This window comes from Mesoplodon densirostris, chromosome 4 (assembly GCF_025265405.1).
Source record: "Mesoplodon densirostris isolate mMesDen1 chromosome 4, mMesDen1 primary haplotype, whole genome shotgun sequence".
Taxonomy (NCBI): Eukaryota; Metazoa; Chordata; class Mammalia; order Artiodactyla; family Ziphiidae; genus Mesoplodon; species Mesoplodon densirostris.
This window is the reverse complement of record NC_082664.1, coordinates 37,815,337-37,837,090: the sequence shown is the minus strand read 5'-3', so window position 1 is coordinate 37,837,090 and position 21,754 is coordinate 37,815,337. Positions and strand designations below refer to the sequence as shown.

General features: G+C 37.4%; 1 protein-coding gene across 10 annotated transcripts in view; it reads left to right on the top strand.

Annotated features, from left to right (window-relative positions):
- The window catches only part of FUT8 (fucosyltransferase 8), a 339,974-nt gene that overhangs the window by 52,899 nt on the left and 265,321 nt on the right, over positions 1 to 21,754 (top strand). For 3 of the 10 annotated variants that reach the window (XM_060095980.1, XM_060095988.1, XM_060095979.1), the window contains exons 2-3: positions 8,090 to 8,130; positions 11,846 to 11,943. The exons of 3 other annotated variants lie outside the window; for them this stretch is intronic. The gene's annotated coding sequence lies outside the window, so the exon portion shown is untranslated. The remainder of the gene's footprint in view (positions 1 to 8,089; positions 8,131 to 11,845; positions 11,944 to 21,754) is intronic. 4 more of the 10 variants (XM_060095982.1, XM_060095981.1, XM_060095985.1 and 1 more) reach the window with 2 other exon arrangements.

The window sequence follows — 21,754 nt, the reverse complement described above, 5'->3', positions numbered from 1 at the left end:
GAGAGGGAAAGAGAGTGGTACAACATAGTATTTTCTTCTCCTTTGGGGCTTATTTCTACCTCTGTGTGTTTTCTCTCATAATGTTGATCCATAGCTAAAAGACGTTGATGTCCTATCTTACTGCTTTTCAAATCTAAGCCATACTATAAGCCATACTATAGAGAGATTGACAAATTTCTAGTAGTAAAATTATTCCTAGCAAACAGCCTCTTGTAGGCTGTCCCGACTCCTACCCTTTCCCACTTCAGTCTGGTGGTCTCATCTATACAACATTACCTCCTTGTTTGAAGTCCAGCCTAGAATGGTCTTGGGATCATCAGTGTTATAAGGCTCTGCATTGCCTGAGTTATACTTAGATTTTTTTTTTTTTTTTTTTTTGCGGTACGTGGGCCTCTCACTGTTGTGGCCTCTCCCGTTGTGGAGCACAGGCTCCGGACGCGCAGGCTCAGCGGCCATGGCTCACGGGCCCAGCCGCTCTGCGGCATGTGGGATCTTCCCGGACCAGAGCATGAACCCGTGTCCCCTGAATTGGCAGGCGGACTCTCATCCACTGCGCCACCAAGGAAGCGCTATACTTAGATTTTTAATTTAAATGTGTTCACAGCTTCACTACCTATGGGTAAATACCTTTTTATATAAACATGTAGAACCTCTCTTCTCTTTTTCTTAAAAGTGACCAGTTTCATCCCTGACAGAATTTCTTTTGTCATCTGTTAAATATGATTTTCCCACAAATTTAGTTTTTTGTTCATTTCATATTTGATGATTTTTTTGTGTGTGTAGTTTCCTTTTTTAGAACAGGACAGTTGTGTTTCTTTGACGATAAGAATCAACGGGCCATGTGCTGTTTTTTCTTTTCCTACTCAGAGTATGTTCAGTTTAGCTCACAGTCTTTTTCCTTCTATATGGATAAAAATGACTGACCGTTCAACAGCAGAGATTGAAAATAAAACCTTTAATTCCTAACCTTTTTTTTTTTACAGTTCTTTCTTTAAACGTCTTCTAAAGGATTTTTCTTTCTTTATGTTTTCCTTTACCTGTCATGGGGAGAGTAAGATGTTCATTTGGTTCTACTGTATTTCTCCTGAAGACTTATTTGTTTTGCTTCTCTTGCGTTAGTATCTTCACCTTTGATTAGTTTACAGCAGATCTTGTAACATTTGACCTGAATTCCAATGCCACTGATAAGCAAATATAGCATTTCCTCTTAAATGAATAATTTTCTCCATACATTTGATTTGAGCATATATGAAATCATATGCTGCATCCTTGGTTATGTATTCCCATGTACATTTCTTTCTTTCAGAGAAATCTTTCCTAAAATTAGTTTTTCCTTGTGTTGACTTTTTATTTCTGATTACTGAATGCCATTTATTCTTTACACTCAGCTGGTATTGCCTATTTCACTTTCATGGTTACTGTGCTTTTCTACCACATAGTATGCATTTATTATATGGTTCAGGATAACTTATTAACATGTGAGTGTTGTTAACTGAATACATTTAATTTTCGGAAAATTTCAGCTTTCAGTACTATCACAAAGTTGGTTTAACTCATGGTCTCCCTTTAAAATAATTAAGATAGTGCTTCCAGCCAAGTTGGACTAACGGATTGGTATCTTTTTACTTGAAACAGCTAACTAGACAAAAAACATGAAACAACAGTTCTGAAGGCATTTGCCATCAGGCAACAAAAGACATCGATCCCTGAGAGACAGGAAACAGATTAGATGAGACCTATGCTTGCTCTAGCCTTGAGAGTGTTTCTAGGCATGGGCTAGGGTGGTAGAACCCCAGAGGAGCCTAGAGATCTCCCTGAAATGAGGAGATGGTGCTGGGAGCCTAAGGAGCCAAGGCAGCTAGAGTTCAGAGAGCAGAGTACCAGAGAGGAGAGAGCTGCAAGAGAATTTTGCACATCTGCAGAAGTCCCTTCCAAGAATTCAGTTGAGTACTGATCAGTACAGACCTGTGAGGAAACTGCTTGAGGTCAAGGAAAAACCACCCAAAAGGAATTGAGGGAACAATACAGAGCTCACACAATGTCAGGAATAGTGCCTGAATCCATCAGACAGGGTGGAAAATATAATTCACTGAGTGTCAGGCAGAGCATCTCTAACATTGTAGTTTTCATTTCTAGATGTTCGATTTGGGTCCTTTTTCTATGTTTTAACTTAAATTACACTCAATCTTTTCTCTAGCTTCTAGAGCATATGGAATACATTATAATAACTTTAAATCCTAGTTTCCTAGTTCTATAAAAACTGTCATTTCTGGGTTGGTTTTGATTGATATTTCTCCTCATTTGGCTCTATTTTCTTGCCTCCCCACCCCTCCCCTCCGCCACAACCTGCTTGGCAAATTAGTTAATGCTTGTCAGGCATGGAAAAGAAGACATTGTAAATTTTACCTTGTTGGGTGCTGGATATTTTTGTATTCCTGTAAATATTCTTGACGTTTTTTCTGGAATGTATTTAAGTTACTTGGGAAGTATTTAATCCTTTAAGGTATTCCTTACTGGGACCATTTAATGTAATTTTGCTGTATTCCTGAGGCAGAACCTTTATGAATACTTTACCTGATGCCCTGTGAATTACGAGGTTTTCCATTTAGCTAACCATCTGGTTACAGATGTTAAGTTGAAGATCAGGTTGTTCCTTCAGGGTTCGTTTTTAAGCTCTGCTGGTATCATTATAGATTAATCTTTATTTTAGGACTAATTTAGCCCTGCTGAGGTCTCTACTTATTGTCCAGAGTATACAAAGTCTCTCTCCTCTGGTTAGTTGCAACTCAAATTTCCCTAGCTCTGTATGAACCTTGAATTGTTCATTTTTTAAGCTCCTCAGCAGATTTTTTTTTCCTCTTGCATTATGGAATTTCCCCCAAATATGTGCAAATTAGTATTAAGTCAAAGACTCAAGAGAAGATGTGTGGAGCTTTTTTCTGCATTACTCCCTCCTCTCTGGTACATTATTCCAATAATTCCTGCCACCTATACCTTCTGAACTCTGATCTTTGTCTTTTCACGTTAGTGACACTGCTGTGCTCTGCTTTGAATCTCCCTGCCTGCAGTAGTGTCTATAACATGTCTCTTAGCAGAAAGTCAAGGTGCATGTAGGCTTATCTAGCTTGTTTCCCTCTCTCAGAGAATGCAGATCTATACTAATTGTTTTCCATTGTCTGGAGACTGTTGCGTCCTATATTTTGTCTAGTTTTTCAGTTGTTTACTGTTTGAAGAGAAATGCGGTACCAGTTACTCCATAATGGCTAGAAGCATAAATCCCATAATACTGGATTATTGTGGGAGGTTGGTAAAGACTTTAGGGTGAAATTTTAGGAAGGAATCGCAATGAGCCTTAACTGATTTTATAGTTAATGGCTATTTAGGAATTATCTGTTTATGGGCCCTGGGAGTAGTTGACTTGGCAGTGGTTTGTCCTTTTCAATGAGAGCTATCAGATGAGATAATGTAAATAATAAGGCAATATACAAATGTCCTTATTTTTGGTTTGCAATTACTTATTAAATGTTTTTGTAGGCTGTTCTGTCTCAGAATAACAGTTTTTTTAATAGATCTTTATTGGAGTATAATTGTTTCACAATACTGTGTTAGTTTCTATTGTACAGTGAAGTGAATCAGCCATATGCGTACATACATCCCCATATCCCCTCCCTCTTGAGCCTCCCCCATCCCACCTCTCTAGGTCATCGCAAAGGACCAAGCTCATCTCCCTTGTGCTATGATGCTGCTTCCCACTAACTAAATTTTACATTCAGTAATGTATATATGTCGATGCTACTCTCACTTCGCCCCAGCTTCCCCCTCCCCCCATGTCCTCAAGTCCATTCTCTATGTTTACGTCTTTATTCCTGCCCTGCCACTAGGTTCATCAGTACCATTTTTTTTTTTTAGATTCCATATATATGTATTAGCATATGGTATTTGTTTTTCTCTTTCTGACTTACTTCACTCTGTATGACAGACTCTAGGTCCATCCACCTCACTACAGATAACTCAATTTCGTTTCTTTTTATGGCTGAGTAATATTCCATTGTATATATGTGCCACATCTTTATCCATTCATCTGTCAGTGGACACTTAGGTTACTTCCATGTCCTGGCTATTGTAAATAGGGCTGCAGTGAACATTGTGGTACATGTCTCTTTTTGAATTATGGTTTTCTCAGGGTATATGCCCAGTAGTGGGATTGCTGGGTTATATGGTAGTTCTATGTTTAGTTTTTTAAGGAACCTCCCTGCTGTTTTCCATAGTGGTTGTATCAATTTACATTCCCACCAACAGTGCAGGAGGGTTCCTTTTTCACCACACCCTTTCCAGCATTTATTGCTTCTAGATATTTTGATAATGGCCATCTGACAGGTGTGAGGTGATACCTCATTGTAGTTTTGATTTACATTTCTGTAATAATTTGTGATGTTGGGCATCTTTTCATGTGCCTCTTGGCCATCTGTATTGTCTTCTTTGGTGAAATGTCTATTTAGGTCTTCCACCCATTTTTTAAATTGAGTTGCTTGTTTTTTTGATATTGAGCTCCATGAGCTGTTTGTATATTTTGGAGATTAATCCTTTGTCCATTTCTTCATTTGCAAACATATTCTCCCATTCTGAGGGTTGTCTTTTTGTCTTGTTTGTGATATCCTTTGCTGTGCAAAAGCTTTTAAGTTTCATTAGGTCCCGTTTGTTTAATTTTGTTTTTATTTCCATTACTCTAGGAGGTGGGTCAAAAAAGATCTCACTGTGGTTTAGGTCAAAGAGTGTTTTTCTTATGTTTTCCTCTAAGAGTTTTATAGCGTCTGGTTTTACATTTAGGTCTTTAATCCATTTTGAGTTTATTTTTGTGTATGATGTTAGGGAGTGTTCTAATTTCATCCTTTTACATGTAGCTGTCTAGTTTTCCCAGCACCACTTACTGAAGAGACAGTTTTTTCTCTATTGTATGTTCTTACCTCCTTTGTCGTAAATTAGGTGACCATATGTGCGTGGGTTTATCTCTGGGCTTTCTATCCTGTTCCATTGATCTATATTTCTGTTTTTGTGCCATACTGTCTTGATGACTGTAGCTTTGTATTATAGTCTGAAGTCAGGGAATCTGATTCCTCCAGCTCTGTTTTTCTTTCTCAAGAATGCTTTGGCTATTTGGGGTCTTCTGTGTTTCCATATGAATTGTAAAATTTTTTGTTCTAGTTTTGTGAAGAATGCCATTGGTAGTTTGATAGGGATTGCATTGAACCTGTAGATTGCTTTGGGTAGTATCATTTTCACAATATTGATTCTTCCAATCCAAGAACATGGTATATTTCTCCATCTGTTTATGTCATCTTTGATTTCTTTCATCATTGTTTTATTCTGAGTACAAGTCTTTCGCCTCCTTAGGTAGGTTTATTCCTAGGTATTTTATTCTTTTTGTTGTGATGGTAAATGGTATTGTTTCCTTAATTTCTCTTTCTGATTTTTTGTTGGTAGTGTATAGGAATGCCAGAGATTTCTGTGCAGTAATTTTGTATCCTGCAACTTACCAAATTCGTTGATTAGTTCTAGTAGTTTTCTGGTGGCATCTTTAGGATTTTCTATGTGTTGTATCATGTTATGTGCCAACAGTGACAGTTTTACTTCTTCTTTTCCAATTTGTACTCCTTTTATTTCTTTTTCTTCTGATTGCTGTGGCTAGGACTTCCAAAACTATGTTGAATAAGAGTGGCGAGAGTGGAATCCTTGTCTTGTTCCTGATCTTAGAGGAAATGCTTTCAGTTTTTCACCATTGAGAGCGATGTTGGCTGTGAGTTTGTCATATATGGCCTGTATTATGTTGAGGTAGGTTCCCTCTATGCCCATTTTCTAGAGAGTTTTTATCATAAATGGGTGTTGAATTTTGTCAAAAGCTTTTTCTACATTTATTGAGATGATCATATTGTTTTTATTCCTTAATTTGTTAATGTGGTATTTCACAAATTTGTTAATATGGTATTTCACATTGTGATTGGCATATATTGAAGAATCCTTGCATTCCTGAGATAAATCACACTTGATCATGGTGTATGTTCCTTTTAATATGTTGTTGGATTGTATTTGCTAGTATTTTGTTGAGGATTTTTGCATCAGTGATATTGGTCTATAATTTTTTTGTGATATCTTTTTCTGGTTTTGGTATCAGGGTGATGGTGGCTTCGTAGAACAAATTTTGGAGTGTTCCTCCCTCTGCACTTGTTTGGAAGAGTTTGATGAAGGATAGGTGTTAGCTCTTCTCTAAATGTTTGGTAGAATTTGTCTGTGAAGCCATTTGGTCCTGGACTTTTGTTTGTTGGAAGATTTTTAATTACAGTTTCAATTTCATTACTTGTGATAGGTTTGTTTATATTTTCTAATTCTTTCTGGTTCAGTCTTGGAAAACTGTACCTTTCCAAGAATTTGTCCATTTCTTTGTGGTTGTCCATTTTATTGGCATATAGTTGTACTAGTCTCTTATAATCCTTTGTATTTCTGTGGTGTCAGGTGTGATTTCTCCTTTTGCATTTCTAATTTTATTGATTTGTATCCTCTCGCTTATTTTCTTGATGAGTCTGGCTAAGGGTTTATCAATTTTGTTTGTCTTCTCAAAGAATTAGCTTTTAGTTTTATTGATCTTTGCTATTGTTTTCTTCGTTTCTATTTCATTTATTTCTGCTTTGATATTTATGATTTCTTTTCTTCTACTGACTTTGGGTTTTTTTTGTGCTTTCTCTACTTGCTTTAGGTGTAGGGTTAGATTGTTTATGTGAGGTTTTTCTTGTTTCTTGAGGTGAGATTGAATGCTATAAACTTCCCTCTTAGAACTGCTTTTGCTGCATCAGATAGGTTTTGGATCATCGTGTTTTCGTTGTCATTTGGCTTTAGGTATTCTTTGATTTCCTCTTTTATTTCTTCAGTGATCTCTTGGTTATTTAGTAGCATATTGTTTAGCCTCCATGTGTTTGTGTTTTTCATGTTCTTTTACTGCAAATAATTTCCAATCTCACACTTTAGTCCGAAAAGATGCTTGATATGATTTCTTAACTTTATCAAGGCTTGATTTGTGACCGAAGATGTGGTCTATCCTGGAGAATGTTCTGTGTGCACTTGAGAAGAAAGTGTAATCTTGTGTTTTCGGATGCAATGTCCTATAAACATCAATTAAATCTATCTCGTCTGTTGTGTCATTTAAAGCTTGCGTTTCGTTATTAATTTTCTTTCTGGATGATCTGTCCATTGGTTTAAATGAAGTGTTTAAAGTCCCCCACTATTATTGTGTTACTGTCGATTTCCTCTTTTATGGCTGTTAGCATTTGCCTTATGTATTGAGGTACTCCTATGTTGGGTGCATATATATTTATAATTGTTATATATTCCTCTTGGATTGATCCCTTGATCATTATGTAGTGTCTTTCCTTGTCTCTTGTAACATTCTTTATTTTAAAGTCTATTTTATCTGATATGAGTATTGCTACTCCAGTTTTCTTTTGATTTCCATTTGCATGGAATATCTTTTTCCATCCCTTCACTTTCACTCTGTATGTGTCCCTATGTCTGAAGTGGGTCTCTTGTAGACAACATATACACAGGTCTTGTTTTTGTATCCATTCAACCAGTCTGTGTCTTTTGGTTGGCACATTTAATCCATTCACATTTAAGGTAATTATCCATATGTATGTTCCTATTACGATTTCTCAATTGTTTTGGGTTTGTTTTTATAGGTCCTTTCTTCTCTTGTGTTTCCCACTTAGAAAAGATCCTTTAGCATTTGTTGTAGAGCTGGTTTGGTGGTGCTGAATTCTCTTAGCTTTTGCTTTTCTGAAATGCTTTTTGTTTCTCAGTGGAATCTGAATGAGATCCTTGCTGGGTAGAGTAATCTTGGTTGTAGGTTTTTCTCTTCATCACTTTAACTGTATTCTCTCACTCCCTCCTGGCCTACAGAGTTTCTGCTGAAAAATCAGCTGGTAACCTTATGGGGATTCCTTTGTATGTTGTTTTTTATTTTTTCTTTGCTGCTTTTAATTTTTTTTTTTGAATTTAATTTTTGTTAGTTTGATTAATATGTGTCTTGGTGTGTTTCTTCTAGGGTTTATCCTGTATGGGGCTCTCTGTGCTTCCTGGACTTGGGTGAGTATTTCCTTTCCCATGTTAAGGAAGTTTTCCACTATAATCTCTTCAAATATTTTCTCAGACGCTTTCTTTTTCTCTTCTTCTTCTAGGACCCCTATAATTCGAATGTTGGTGTGTTTAGAATTGTCGTAGAGGTCTCCGAAGTTGTCTTCAATTCTTTTCATCCTTCTTTTTTTTATTCTGCTCCTTGGCAGTTATTTCCACCATTTTGTCTTCCAGCTCACTTATTTGTTGTTCTGCCTCAGTTATTCTGTTATTGATCCCTTCATTTCAGTTATTGTGTTGTTCATCTATGTTTGTTTTTCTTTAGTTCTTCTAGATCTCTTTTAAACATTTCTTGTATTTTCTCAATCTGTGCCTCCATTCTATTTCTGAGATTCTGGATCATCTTTACTATCATTACTCTGAATTCTTTTTCAGGTAGATTGCCTATTTCCTCTTCATTTATTTGTTCTTGTAGGTTTTTACCTTGCTCCTTCATCTGTGACATACTATTTTGGTGTCTCATTTTTTTTTCCTTTTTTTTTTATGAGTGGGATTGTGTTCCTGTCTTACTGGTTGTTTGGCTTGATGCTTGCAACACTGGAGTTTCTAGGCTGTTCGGTAGAGCTGGGCCTTGGTGCTGAGATGAGGACCTCTCGGAGACCTCATTTTTTTTTTTTTTTTTTTTTTTTTTCTTTTTGCGGTATGTGGGCCTCTCACTGTTGTGGCCTCTCCCGTTGCGGAGCACAGGCTCCGGATGCGCAGGTCCAGCGGCCATGGCTCACGGGCCCAGCCGTTCCGCGGCATATGGGATCCTCCCAGACCGGGGCACGAACCCGTATCCCCTGCATCGGCAGGCGGACTCTCAACCACTTGCGCCACCAGGGAGGCCCTTTTTTTTTTTTTTTTTTTTGCGGTACGCGGGCCTCTCACTGATGTGGCCTCTCCCGTTGCGGAGCACAGGCTCCGGACGCGCAGGCTCAGCGGCCATGGCTCACGGGCCCAGCCGCTCTGTGGCACGTGGGATCCTCCCGGACCGGGGCACGAACCCGTGTTCCCCGCATCGGCAGGTGGACTCCCAACCACTGCGCCACCAGGGAAGCCCAGAGACCTCATTTTGATGAATATTCCCTGGGGTCTGAGGTTGTCTGTTAGTCCAGTGGTTCGGACTTTGAGCTCCTACTGCAGGAGTTTCGGCCCAATCCCCGGCTCGTGAACCAAGATCCTGCAAGCCAACTGGGGTGGCAAAAAAAAAAAAAAAGGGGGAGAACAATAACAATATAAACAATAAAATTAGACTAGGGAACTAACAGGTATGTTAGAAAAAAAATAAAAATAAAAATATAGATGAAACAATAATTGGAAAGTAAAACAGAACCACAGTAGTAAAAAAGAGGAGAAATAAAAACATTGGAAAGGCCTTGGCCAGGGAGGGTGGGGCCTAAGCAGGGGTGAGGTTTGGGCAGTGGGCGGGGCCAATGCTAAGGGCCCACAGGGCTGGAAAAGGCCCTGGGGTGTGTGTGGGGTGGGGCTTAGGCTCAACAGAATAGAAGAGGCTCAGGCGTGCCTCACACCTCTGGTCTCAGAGGGTGGGTGACCCCACCTTAGCAGGCTTCCTGGCAAACGTCCTCCACTCCTCTCCTGCTTCTCTGGTCCTGGAGGTCCACTCCCAGCTGCCTCTCCTGATCTTCCTGCCCTCCCTCCTATGCCCCCAGGGCCCACGCTTCCTGGAGGTTGCTTTGGAAGGTGGGGGACTGCTCAGCAGGCTCCCTGAGCCTGAGTGGGTGGGGCAGACGCCTTCCGCTCCTTTCCTCTGCTCCTCTGGTCCTGGAGGGGCCCTCCCACCTGCCTCTCCTGTTCTCTCCCTCCTTCGCCCCCAGGACCAACCCGGCCGGGAGGGGACCTCTGATGGTATAGGACCCTCAGAGCCGGGCAGACTTTCCCAGCTGTTTGGGAAGGGGAAACGCTGGGCCTGCTCCCCCCGATTGGAGCCCCCAAGGGTCCCTCCAGGCATGGGAACCCTTCCCCCATGTCACCCACCCCTCAGGGGCGCTGGTCCTGTCAGCCTCCATTTCTCCTCCCCCCTCAGTCCCCCCAGGTCCTACTGGTTCGCTTGGGGGTTCTTCCCATCTCCTTGGGCATTGGGGTCCCCCACCAATGTCTGGCAGGCACCCTCCCAAATAGTAAGGCAATATACAAATGTGCTTATTTTTGGTTTGGAATTACTTATTAAATGTTTTTATAGACTCTTCTGTCTCAGGATTAATTTTTGACTCTTGGAATTTATTTTTTTTATTTTTTAAATTTTATTTATTTATTTTTGCTGTGTTGGGTCTTCGTTTCTGTGCGAGGGCTTTCTCTAGTTGTGGCAAACGGGGGCCACTCTTCATCGCGGTGCGCGGGCCTCTCACCATCGTGGACTCTCTTGTTGCGGAGCACAGGCTCCAGACGTGCAGGCTCAGTAGTTGTGGCTCACGGGCCTAGTTGCTCCGTGGCATGTGGGATCCTCCCAGACCAGGGCTCGAACCCGTGTCCCCTGCATTAGCAGGCAGACTCTCAACCACTGCGCCACCCGGGAAGCCCGACTCTTGGAATTTAAAACGAAAATAGTTGGATTACTTTTGAGGAGATGGAGCTGGTGATGATACTTCTATATTCTAGTCTCCAGAAATTGGTTTCAGTAGGCTTTGATGTCATTGGAGAAAGACTGCTTCTCACAATTAATAATAATGTCAACCTGAGAATAATCTCATGTTGTAACAACAGTAAATTAACTGGCAGAAACACGTTTCTATAGAGTGTATTGTGTTTTTATGTTATTTTTGAGTTTTTCTACTTGGTGAGTTGCACACATGTACATACTCAGTGAATATATGATGTGTGAACCTTCATTAAGACCATTTCACTTGTTGGTCATAGTGATTACTTTCTGTATGTCAAACATGGTACTAGATGATGGAAAAGCAGTGACAACAGAAGTAGGAGATAGTGTTGCTAATCAGAATACTACATGAGATGACATATAAAAGGCAGCAAAATATTCTTGCAGAGATTGATGGAGTACAGAATGATTATATCATCTCTGTGGGAGAAATGGGGGCTGGATTTTGAGAAAGTTGATGGATGTCCATTGATTGACAAAGAGGATAAGGGAGAAAAAGTCCATCTTCTAAAAGGAAGGAATGGTGTGTTACAGGGTGACAGCTGAGAATGACAAAATTGTTCTGTGGAAAGCAAGCAAATTAAATCGGCTTGAATGGAAGTTCGTATAGAATATAGTCAAAAATTAGGTTGTAGAGCTAATTGAGGTGTGTGAACGTAGAAGATTTTGAGCATTGGTCCGAAAAGAGAGATGTTTCTGATTGACCTGTATATTAAGTAGACAAAATTAAAGAACATTGTGTTCACAAGGCAAGTTTTATAGGTGCTGACTTATTTTAAGATGAACTATGAAGCAAATTAAGACACTGAGTGTTACTGTGTTTGAATATAATTTGCAAAATGAAAACCTGTTCCTTATTGGGATTTGAAAGGCACAGCTTTCAGAATAAGTGAATATGTAAAATTTTTACATGTTATGTCTGGCTACATAAGGGGAAAAAAAGGGACTTGACTTTAAAAAAAAGTATAATAATGGTAACTGAAGTTTGAGTGGGGCTGAAGTTCATATATATATATATATATATATATATATATATATATATATTGTTTGTTTGTTTATTTGTTCTAGGTTGCTGCTTTTGCTAAGAGAGCACCCATGACCCTGATGGTGTTTCCATTCACAATAAAGGGCTCTATTGCCTTCATTGATTAGCTGATCAAATTCAGGTTAGTAGATTTTGTGGACAGTACTTCTCTGTTCCAATTATATGTTCATATTTTGAGATATGGATAATTTTGTATTTAAAGCTACATATGTATGTACCAGTGAAGTAGAAGGGCCAAGTCAATCTAAACTCTATTGAATTATGTACCTACTATGCTACCTACTATGTACAATCTGCAGTGTATAAAATGGAAAAATATTTTATTTCCTATTTGATAGTTTTTTACTTTAAAGTAAGGGCCAGATAAAACAAGCTGTGGCTGAATATGGTACACTGTACTTTTGGCATCGTTGTGTGGCATGTTTGATGCTGAAATAAACACCTCATCTTAAAATTTTTTGAAATTTTTAGTCGCTTTTAAAAGTTTCATTCTTGGGCTTCCCTGGTGGTGCAGTGGTTGAGAGTCCGCCTGCCGATGCAGGGGACACGGGTTCGTGCCCCGGTCCGGGAAGATCCCACATGCTGCGGAGCGGCTAGGCCCGTGATCCATGGCTGCTGAGCCTGCATGTCTGGAGCCTGTGCTCCGCAACGGGAGAGGCCACAACAGTGAGAGGCCTGCATACCGCAAAAAAAAAAAAAAAAAAAAAAAAAAGTTTCGTTCTTGTTCGTATTTCATTTATACACCCAAATTTTTATTTATTTGTTTTTTTGTTCAGTCTGTGAGTTTTGACAAATGTATATTCTTTACCATAATCTTTTAAATTCACTCACGTTGCCTTTTTTTAGTCAACCTCTCTCTCCACCTCAGTCCCTAGCAATCACAGATCTGTTTTTTGTCCTTGTTGTTTGCTTTTTCCAGTATATCATTTAAATGAAATGATTTAGTGGGTAGCTTTTAAAATCTGGCTTCTTTCACTTAGCATAATGCATTTGGATTCACCCATGTTGTGTGTATCAGTAGTTCATTCTTTTTTATTGCTGAGTAGTGTTCTATTGTATGGGATGTACTGCTGTTAGTTTAACCATTCACCGTTTGATGGACATTGGGGAGTTTCTAGTTTTTGGTGATTATTGCAGTCATACTATTTTTTCTTTTTTTTTTCTTTGATAAAATGCATGTAAAATGTACCTTCTTAACCATTTTTAAATGTACAGTTCAGTGGTGTTAAATACATTCATTCACATTGTTGTACAGCCATCACCACCATCCATCCCCATGACTTTTCATCTTGTAAAACTGAAACTCTATACCCATTAAACAGTAACTCCATTATCTGCTCCCCCCTACCCCTGGCAACCACCATGATACTTTATTGTTTTGACTACTCTAAGTACTTATATGAGTGGAATTATATAGTATTTGTCTTTTTGTGACTGACTTATTTCACTTAGCAAAATGTGCTCAAGATTCACCCGTTTGTAGCATATTGCAGAATTTCCTTCCTTTTTAAGGTTAAATGATATTTCATTGTATGTATATACCACATTTTTTTATCCACTCATCAGCTGATGGATAGCTGGGTTGCTTCCATGTTGTAGCTACTGTGAATAATGTGGCTATGAACATGAGTGTACAAAGATCTTTTCAAGACCCTGCTTTCATTTCTTTTTGAGTATATACTCAGAAATGAAATTGCTGCATCATACAATTCTGTTTTTAATTTTTTGAGAAACCACCATACTGTTTTCCACAGGAGCTGTACCATTTTACATTTCTACTAGTAATACACAGGTTCCAACTTCTCCACATCCTTGCCAATGCTTATTATTTTCTGTTTGTTTATTTATTTGTTTATCTCTCTATTATTTATTTATTTTTTAAAGTAGCCATCTTTTTTTTTTTTTTTTTTTTTTTGCGGTATGCAGGCCTCTCACTGTTGTGGCCTCTCCCGCTGCGGAGCACAGGCTCTGGACGTGCAGGCTCAGCGGCCATGGCTCACGGGCCTAGCCGCTCCGTGGCATGTGGGATCTTCCCAGACCCGGGCACGAACCCGTGTCCCCTGCATCGGCAGGCGGACTCTCAACCACTGCGCCACCAGGGAAGCCCAAAGTAGCCATCTTAATAGGTGGTATCACACTATAGTTTTCATTTTCATTTCCCTAATGATTGGTGACATTGAGCATCTTTTCATGGCATTTCAGATTGGTAATTTATATATCTTCTTTGGAGAAATGTCTTTTCAAGTCCTTTTTCCAATTTTGAGTTGTGCTGGTTTTTTGTTGTTTTTGTTGCTGTTGTGTTGATTTTTAGGAGTTCTTACATATTCTGGATAATAATCACTTATCAGATATATGACTTGCAAGTATTTTCTTCTATTCTGTGGGTTGCCTTTTTACTCTGTGGGTAGTATCTTATGATGCCCCAAATTTTTAATTTTCATGAAATCAAATTTGTCTTGTTTTTCACTTTTTTTATGTATGTCTTTGGTGTCCCCCATCCAAAAAATTATTAATAAATTCAGTGTCATGATGCTTTTGCCCTTTGTTTCTTCTAAGAGTTTTATTATTTTAGGTCTTACATTTAGATACTTATCCATTTTGAGTTAATTTTTTATATGATATTAGGTATGTGGATATCCAGTTTTCCCAGCATCATTTGTTCAAAAGACTGTTCTTTTTTCTCATTGAATGGTCTTAACACCCTTATCAAAAATCATTTGACCATATGTATGAGAGTTTACTTCTAAGCTCTCTGTTTCTGTCTTTATGCCATTGCCACACTATTTTGTTTTCTATAGCTTTGTAGTAAAATATGGAAATCAGGAAGTGTGAATCCTCCAGTTTTTCCGTTCTTTTTCAAGATTGTCTTGGCTATTCAGGGTCCCTTGAGATTCCATGTGAATTTTAGGATAGGTTTTTCTCTACTTGTACAAAAGTCACTGGGATTTCGATATAAGCATTGCATTGAATCTGTAGATTGCTTTGGGTAGTATTGACATTTTAGCAATATTAAGTCTTTCAGTATATGACCATAGATGTGTTTCCATTTATTTATGTCTTCTTTAATTTCTTTCAGCAATATTTTGTAGTTTTCATTGTACAAATCTCTCCCTCCTCGGTTAAGTTATTTCCTAAGTATTTTATTCTTTTTTATGCTACTGTAAATAGAATTATTTTTGTAATTTCCTTTTCAGATTGTTCATTGTGTATAGAAATGCACCTGAGTTTTGTCTTCGACTTTGTATCTTTCTACTTTGCTGAATTCATTTATCAGTTCTAACAGCTGTTTTTTGTGGAATCTTTAGGGTATTCTATGTATAAGATCACATTATCTGCAAACAGAGATAATTTTGCTTTGTCCTTTTCAGTTTGAATGCCTTTTATTCTTTTTTTTTTTACCTAATTGCTTTGGCTAGAGCTTTCAGTACTATGTCAAATAGAAGTGGTGAAAGTGGGCATCCTTACCTTGTTCCTGATCTTAGAGGAAGAGCTTTCAGTCTTTGACCATTGAGTATATTTGCTGTGGGTTTTTCATACATGGCTTTTATTACGTTAAGGTAGTTTCCTTCTATTCCTATTTAGTTGAGTGTTTTTATCATGAAAGGATGTTGTATTTTGTCAAAAGCGTTTTATGCATCAAGATGATCATATGAGTTTTTTGTTTATTTTGTTGATGTGGCATATTATTGGGTTGGCCAAAGAGTTCTCTTGGTTAATGAATATGTTGTTCAATAAAGTTCTTGGTGAAAATGAAAAATGTTTCTTTTATTTTTACTTAAACTCGAATGAACTTTTTGGCCAACACAATACATTAATTTTTGTATGTTATACTCTCCTTACAATTCAGGAATAAGTTCCACTGTTTACTATGGAGCCATAAATTTTAAAATAAAAATGTGATTATATATTCTTTTTTTAAAATATTTTTTTAAATTTAATTTTATTTATTTTTGGGTGCATTGGGTCTTCATTGCTGTGCGTGGGCTTTCTCTAGTTGTGGCGAGTGGGGGCTACTCTTCATTGCCGTGTGCAGGCTTCTTATTGAGGTGGCTTTTCTTGTTGCAGAGCACGGGCTCTAGGCATGTGGGCTTCAGTAGTTGTGGCACGTGGGCTCAGTGGTAGCGGCACGTGGGCCCAGTAGTTGCAGCACGTGGGCCCTAGAGCAAGCGGCCTTCAGTAGTTGTGGCGCACAGGCTTAGTTGTTCCGTGGCATTTGGGATCTTCCCAGACCAGGGCTTGAACCCATGTTCCCTGCATTGGCAGGCGGATTCTTAACCACTGCGCCACCAGGGAAGCCCTGATTATATATTCCTTATTAAAAGAATGTTACTTTTTGTTGTTGTTATTAAGAGACCAAGATGATTTGTTGCCTTTTTGGGTTGGGGTTGCATTTCTTTTTTAAAATGTCATTAAAAGTAAACTAGAAAAAATTTAACACATCTTGTGGGTAGGGGAAGATACCTAAAATTTATGTTCATTTTGAGTAAAGGAGAGGTGGTGCAAAATTATTAGACAGGGCGTGTATCGAAACTTATGGTGTTTCCTGATTATTGAAAAATCAGGTAGCTTTCTTGAGTATACAGTTAGATCAGAAATCTACAGGTTTTTATATAGTTAACCCTCACAATATAGGTAGCTCCGAGAGTCACCTGTTTAGAAAAGACAAGTATTTATAAGAATTCTCCTATTTTAAAAATATATGTAAAGAGGACAGAGGTTGGGCATGAAAAGTCAATTGGCATAACTTTTATAATACAACATCAAAAATATTACTGAAGGTCAAATATTAGAAAAGGGATGAATAACTAGCATCTGGCAATACAGATTCCATTTGCCAAAGAGCATGGCATAAATTTTTAAGACAAATATCATATGTTTCCTAAAGTTTATTAGAATTTAATGTACATACTTACTTCTGAGTTCTCAAATAGAAGATTGAACTTCTTGATGGCAAGGATCATTTTAGATTTTGGTGCTTTCTGAGTAAATATTCCTACAGCAAGTATTATTACTTGCTGAATGAATGACTTAGTCCCACCCATTAGTGGGCTACTTTGAGTTCACTAGAGCACATTTCATCCATGGATTCTTCAAGATTGTCAGGGCAAGAAGTAGGAAGTCAGTTTTCTGAAATCATGAGAAAATAGAATCAGAACTGTGAAAGCTGTACTCCTTATAGAACTCTTAAGCAAAATTGACCTTGAACATTTAGTCTAATGCCTGTTGTTTTTTTGTAAATAGGAAAATGGAGACCCAGAGAGGTGAGGTGATATGCTTTTAGTCACACAGATAGCTGGAGACATGTTATGTAGTGCTCATTTTACTCATCATCCTGCCTCTCTTCCTCATGGGATCATTGCTTGATCTTAGGGTTGGAATAAAGTTAAATTGCTCAATTTAAAATTGTTGATTTACAAAACTCACTTTTAATTTCTTTTTCAATTGATTTTAAGTTAAAACAGGTTACTATTGAAGTGGTATGAGATATGATCTTAATTTTCAAACAGATGCAAAAAATATGCTAATATTGAATATATAGCTAGAAAAATCTATGAAATTATTTTTATTTTTCAGCAGCCTCAAAAATTTTTATTTGGCTTAATTTAAAATGTATAATATTTAAATAAGACCAACATTTTTACAAACTTTAGATAGATATGGACCTTAGATTTCTTGTTTAAAATCTAAGGACCCTAAAATGTGAATTATATTCGACTCTGGAGGATTTCATTTAATAATCATATTTACAGGTATAATTGGTGAAGTTCAGAAATGCCAAACAGTTTTCTTTTTTTTCATGAGCACTACTGAGCCTAGAAAATTAGCAAAAAAAACTTGTTCAATATACTGTTTTAGAAATGGAATAATTTAAAATAAAAATAGGAATCAAACATATAATTATTTACTTTTGGATATTTGATGTAAAGCCATGTTAAGAGAGTTAAAGCCATGTTTAAGAGACTCAAAGTGGTTTTAAGTTATACAGGAAGTATACCTCTTTGCTCTAATTTTTTTTCTTCCTGGAACATTTTCTACTCATTGTATTACACTAACTTCATCCTGTCTTTAGCCCCTTAGGACAGAGGAGACACCTACTGGGAGATGATTCGCCATGAGTCTCTTGTGCTTCAGCACATCTTCTGAGCAGAGGCATTGGCAGCTTTTGTTGAGGGCAATCTTCTCAAGGAAATTTGCATAGGAAACAGCCTGGGAAGATAGAAATTGTATTACCATAAGGACAGAGGGCAGATTTCCTTGCTGTCCAGGATAGTCAAGATAATCCCTCTGGGGAGTAGGTGGGGTACATTTGCTTGCAACTCCTTTAAAATATTGGTGTTTCATAAGCTTTAGCTTTCTTCTCCTGTAATGTAACTCACTGTGTGTGCAGGCATCACCTGGCTCTCCTTGTATTGCCCTTTAGGGATTAGAGCTTTGGGAACCAATGCAAAAGATGATACACTGGCTACTGCTATTGTTTTGAGTAGTAAACTTTTCTTTATCTGTGACCCAGGAGTGTCATATTTTCTGCCAGGATTATCTGATGCTGGCTCACCAAATATCACTAACACAACCTATTGATAAAACAAAGCTGAGTTTATTGCTTACTGCAGTAAAGGAGAACACCACCTTGACAGAACTTTGGTAGTGCCTTAGAGGGGCAAAGTCAAGGTAAAAATTTTAGAATTTGAAGTTTGATTTAATTTGAGTTTGCAGTGGTGGTGATCGGGCTTGATTAAGATTGAAGAAGTATCATGATATAACAATTTACAGTAGAATTGGTCAAAACAGCAATGCAAGGATTTTAAAAACTGTTGATGCTTTCTGTTGAAGAGTTGATGAGTCTTTCCTGAAGCTTCTGTAATGAACAATCAAGTTACGTCCCTGCAAGAATCTCCTGGAATAGTAGAGTATGCTAATGAAGGCATTGGACTATTAAAGTCAGGCTAATGTACACAGAAAGATGTGTTTGTGTGTAGGTGTATTAGTTTCCTAGGGATGCTATAACAAAGTACCACACAATTGATGGCTTAAAATAATAGCCTCTAGGGGAAGAATTCTTTCCTCTCTCTTTTAGCTTCTGGTATTTTTAAGCAGGCCTTGGTGTTTCTTGGCTTGTGGCAGCATAACTGTAATCTCTGCCTCCATCTTTACATGGTGATCTTCACTCTATATCTGTGTCCAAATTTCCCTCTTTTTATAAGGATGCCAGTCACTGGATTAGGGCCCACCCTAATCCAGTAGGACCTCATGTTACCTTGACTACATCTGCAAACACCCTATGTCCAAACACGGTCAAATTCACATGTTCCAGTGTTTATAAATTTTGGGGGGACAGTATTCAATGCAGTACAAGGAATATATGGTTTCGATCCTCAGTGTTCCTCAGTGTTCAATCTGCGTGTGGCTAGATGGTTTTGGTTCTCAGTATCCATGAAACTGTCATGGCCGATTGCTTAGCTTGCATGTAGGAATCTCAGGCTCATCAGAGTTCTTGACAACAGCATGACGTGTAGTGAGAAGAATACCAATATGGAAATCAAGGTGCCTTGGTTCTAGTTCTGTCCTGCTGTTAACTAGCTTGGGAAAGTTACTGTCTTTTCCAGCTGTTAGTTTCTCAATGGGTAAAATGGGAGGTCTGGAAGAAGAGAAGAGGAATGGATCTCTGAGGGCCTTTCTAGCTCTCAGGTTCTAAAGTTCTGTAATTGTTGAGTGTCTGCTATATACCATATTGGTATTCATTTTGTTGGAGTGAAATAATTGAAAAAAGAAATAGAATGCTTTAAGTGCTGATCTGATAGATTCTGACTTGTGAATTTATTCTGACTTAATTTATGCTTTGTTTACTTGGGTGAAGATCATTAATGAAGATATTAGGTAAACATGGAATTAGCCTATCTCTCTGACTTACATATTTTATTTTTTAGTTTGAATATTGTATTTAGAAGGGAGACATGCTTCAGGTCAGTTAATTCATTTAAAGTTAGAAGAATGTGTTGTTGCTGCACTGTATCAGCTGAGTTCAGAAAATGAAATAACCTTTTCTGAAGTGAGCATGATGGTAGGGTATGGATATACTTGATTTCTTTTATGGTTCACAGTCTTCACTTTCTATATAGTGTTTATTTTTTTGATTTATAGATGCTTGAGAACCTAGAGGAATCCCTTCCCCTCCTCCCCAGCTACTCCTGCAGCTCCATAGAAAAAAAGGAAGGAAGGAAGGAAAAACCATGTTGAACACATTTTTTCCTTTTTTTTCTTTTCTTTATTTTTTCTTGAAGTATAATTGACTTAAAGTATTTTATTGGAAGATGATTGTTTATTCGGTTTCTTTGATCAATACAGGCCTATTCAGATGATCTATTTCTCCTTGTGTGTGCTTTGGTAGATTGTGTCTTTCAACGAATTGGTCCATTTCTTCTAAGTTAGCAAATTTGTGGGCATAGAGCTATTCATAATATTTCTTTATTATCATTTTAATGTTTGTAGGATTGCTAGTGATGGCCCCTCTTTCATATCTGATATTAGTAATTTGCTTCTTTTTTCCTTTTCTCCTTGGGAAGCTTGGCTAGGGGTTTATTCATTTTGTTGATCTTTTCAAAGAATCAGCTTTTAGTTTTGTTGATTTTCTCTACTGTTTACCTGTTTCCAATTTCATCGATTTCTTCTCTGATTTTTATTATTTCTTTTCTGCTGCTTATATTGAACTTAATTTGTTCTTTTTCTAGTTTCCTAAGGCAGAAACTTGAGTGATTGACTTTAGCTTTCTTCTGTTTAAATATATGCATCCAGTGTTATATAAGTTTCTCTCTCAGACAGAAAATGTAGTATGGCATTTGCTGTATCCCACAAATTTTGATGCTTTATTTTCATTTTTATTTAGTTAAAAATTTTTTAAAAATTCCTCAGCACTTTGTTTGACTCATGTATTATTTGTGTATGTTGTTACTCTCCAAATACTTGGGGATTTTCTGGTTATCTTCTGTTATTATTTTCTAGTTTAATTTTATTGTGGTCTGAGAGCATAGTTCATATAATGTGTTATTTTAAATTTGTTAAGTGTGTTTCCTGGTCCAGAATGTAGTCTTTCTTGGTGAATGTTCCCTTTGACCTTGAGAAGAATGTGTATTCTGCTGTTGTTGGATGAAGTAGTCTATAGATGTCAATTAGATCCAGTTGATTGATGGTGCTATTCAGTTCTATGATATTTTACTGATTTTCGGCCTATTGGTTCTATTAGTTACTCATAGAGGGGTATTGAAATCTCCAGATATAATAGTAAATTTATATATTTCTTTTTGCAGTTCTACTAGTTTTTACCTCAAGTATTTTGTTCTGTTGTTAGCTGCATGTGTATAAGGATAGTTATATCTTCTTGGAGAATTGACCCTCTATCATTATATACTGTTTCTCCTTATTGCTGGAAATTTTCCTTGCTTTGAAGTCAGCTCTTTCTGAAATTAATATAACTACTCTAGTTTCCTTTTGATTAGTGTTAGCATAGTGTATCTTACTTCATCCCTTTTCCTTTAATATATCTATGCCTTTATAAGTGGGTTTCTTGCAGACAACCTATAGTTGGGTCTTGTCTTTTGCTTCACGTTAATTGGTATATTTAGATCACTGACATTTAAAGTAATTATTGACATACTTGAATTAATATTTACCATATTTTTAACTGTTTTCTATTCCTTGCTCTTGTTCTTGGGTTTTTGGTTTATTTTTTCTTTATTTTGCTCTTCCACTCTGTTTCTGCTTTCTCTCATTTTAATTGAGCATTTTATATTGTTCCATTTTCTATCCTATCTTAGTATATCATTATATTTCTTAAAAAACTTTTGTTTTAGTGGTTGCTCAGAGTTTGCAATTATACATTTATAGCTAATCCAAGTTCATTTTCAAATAACACTACACTGCTTCATGGATACTACAAG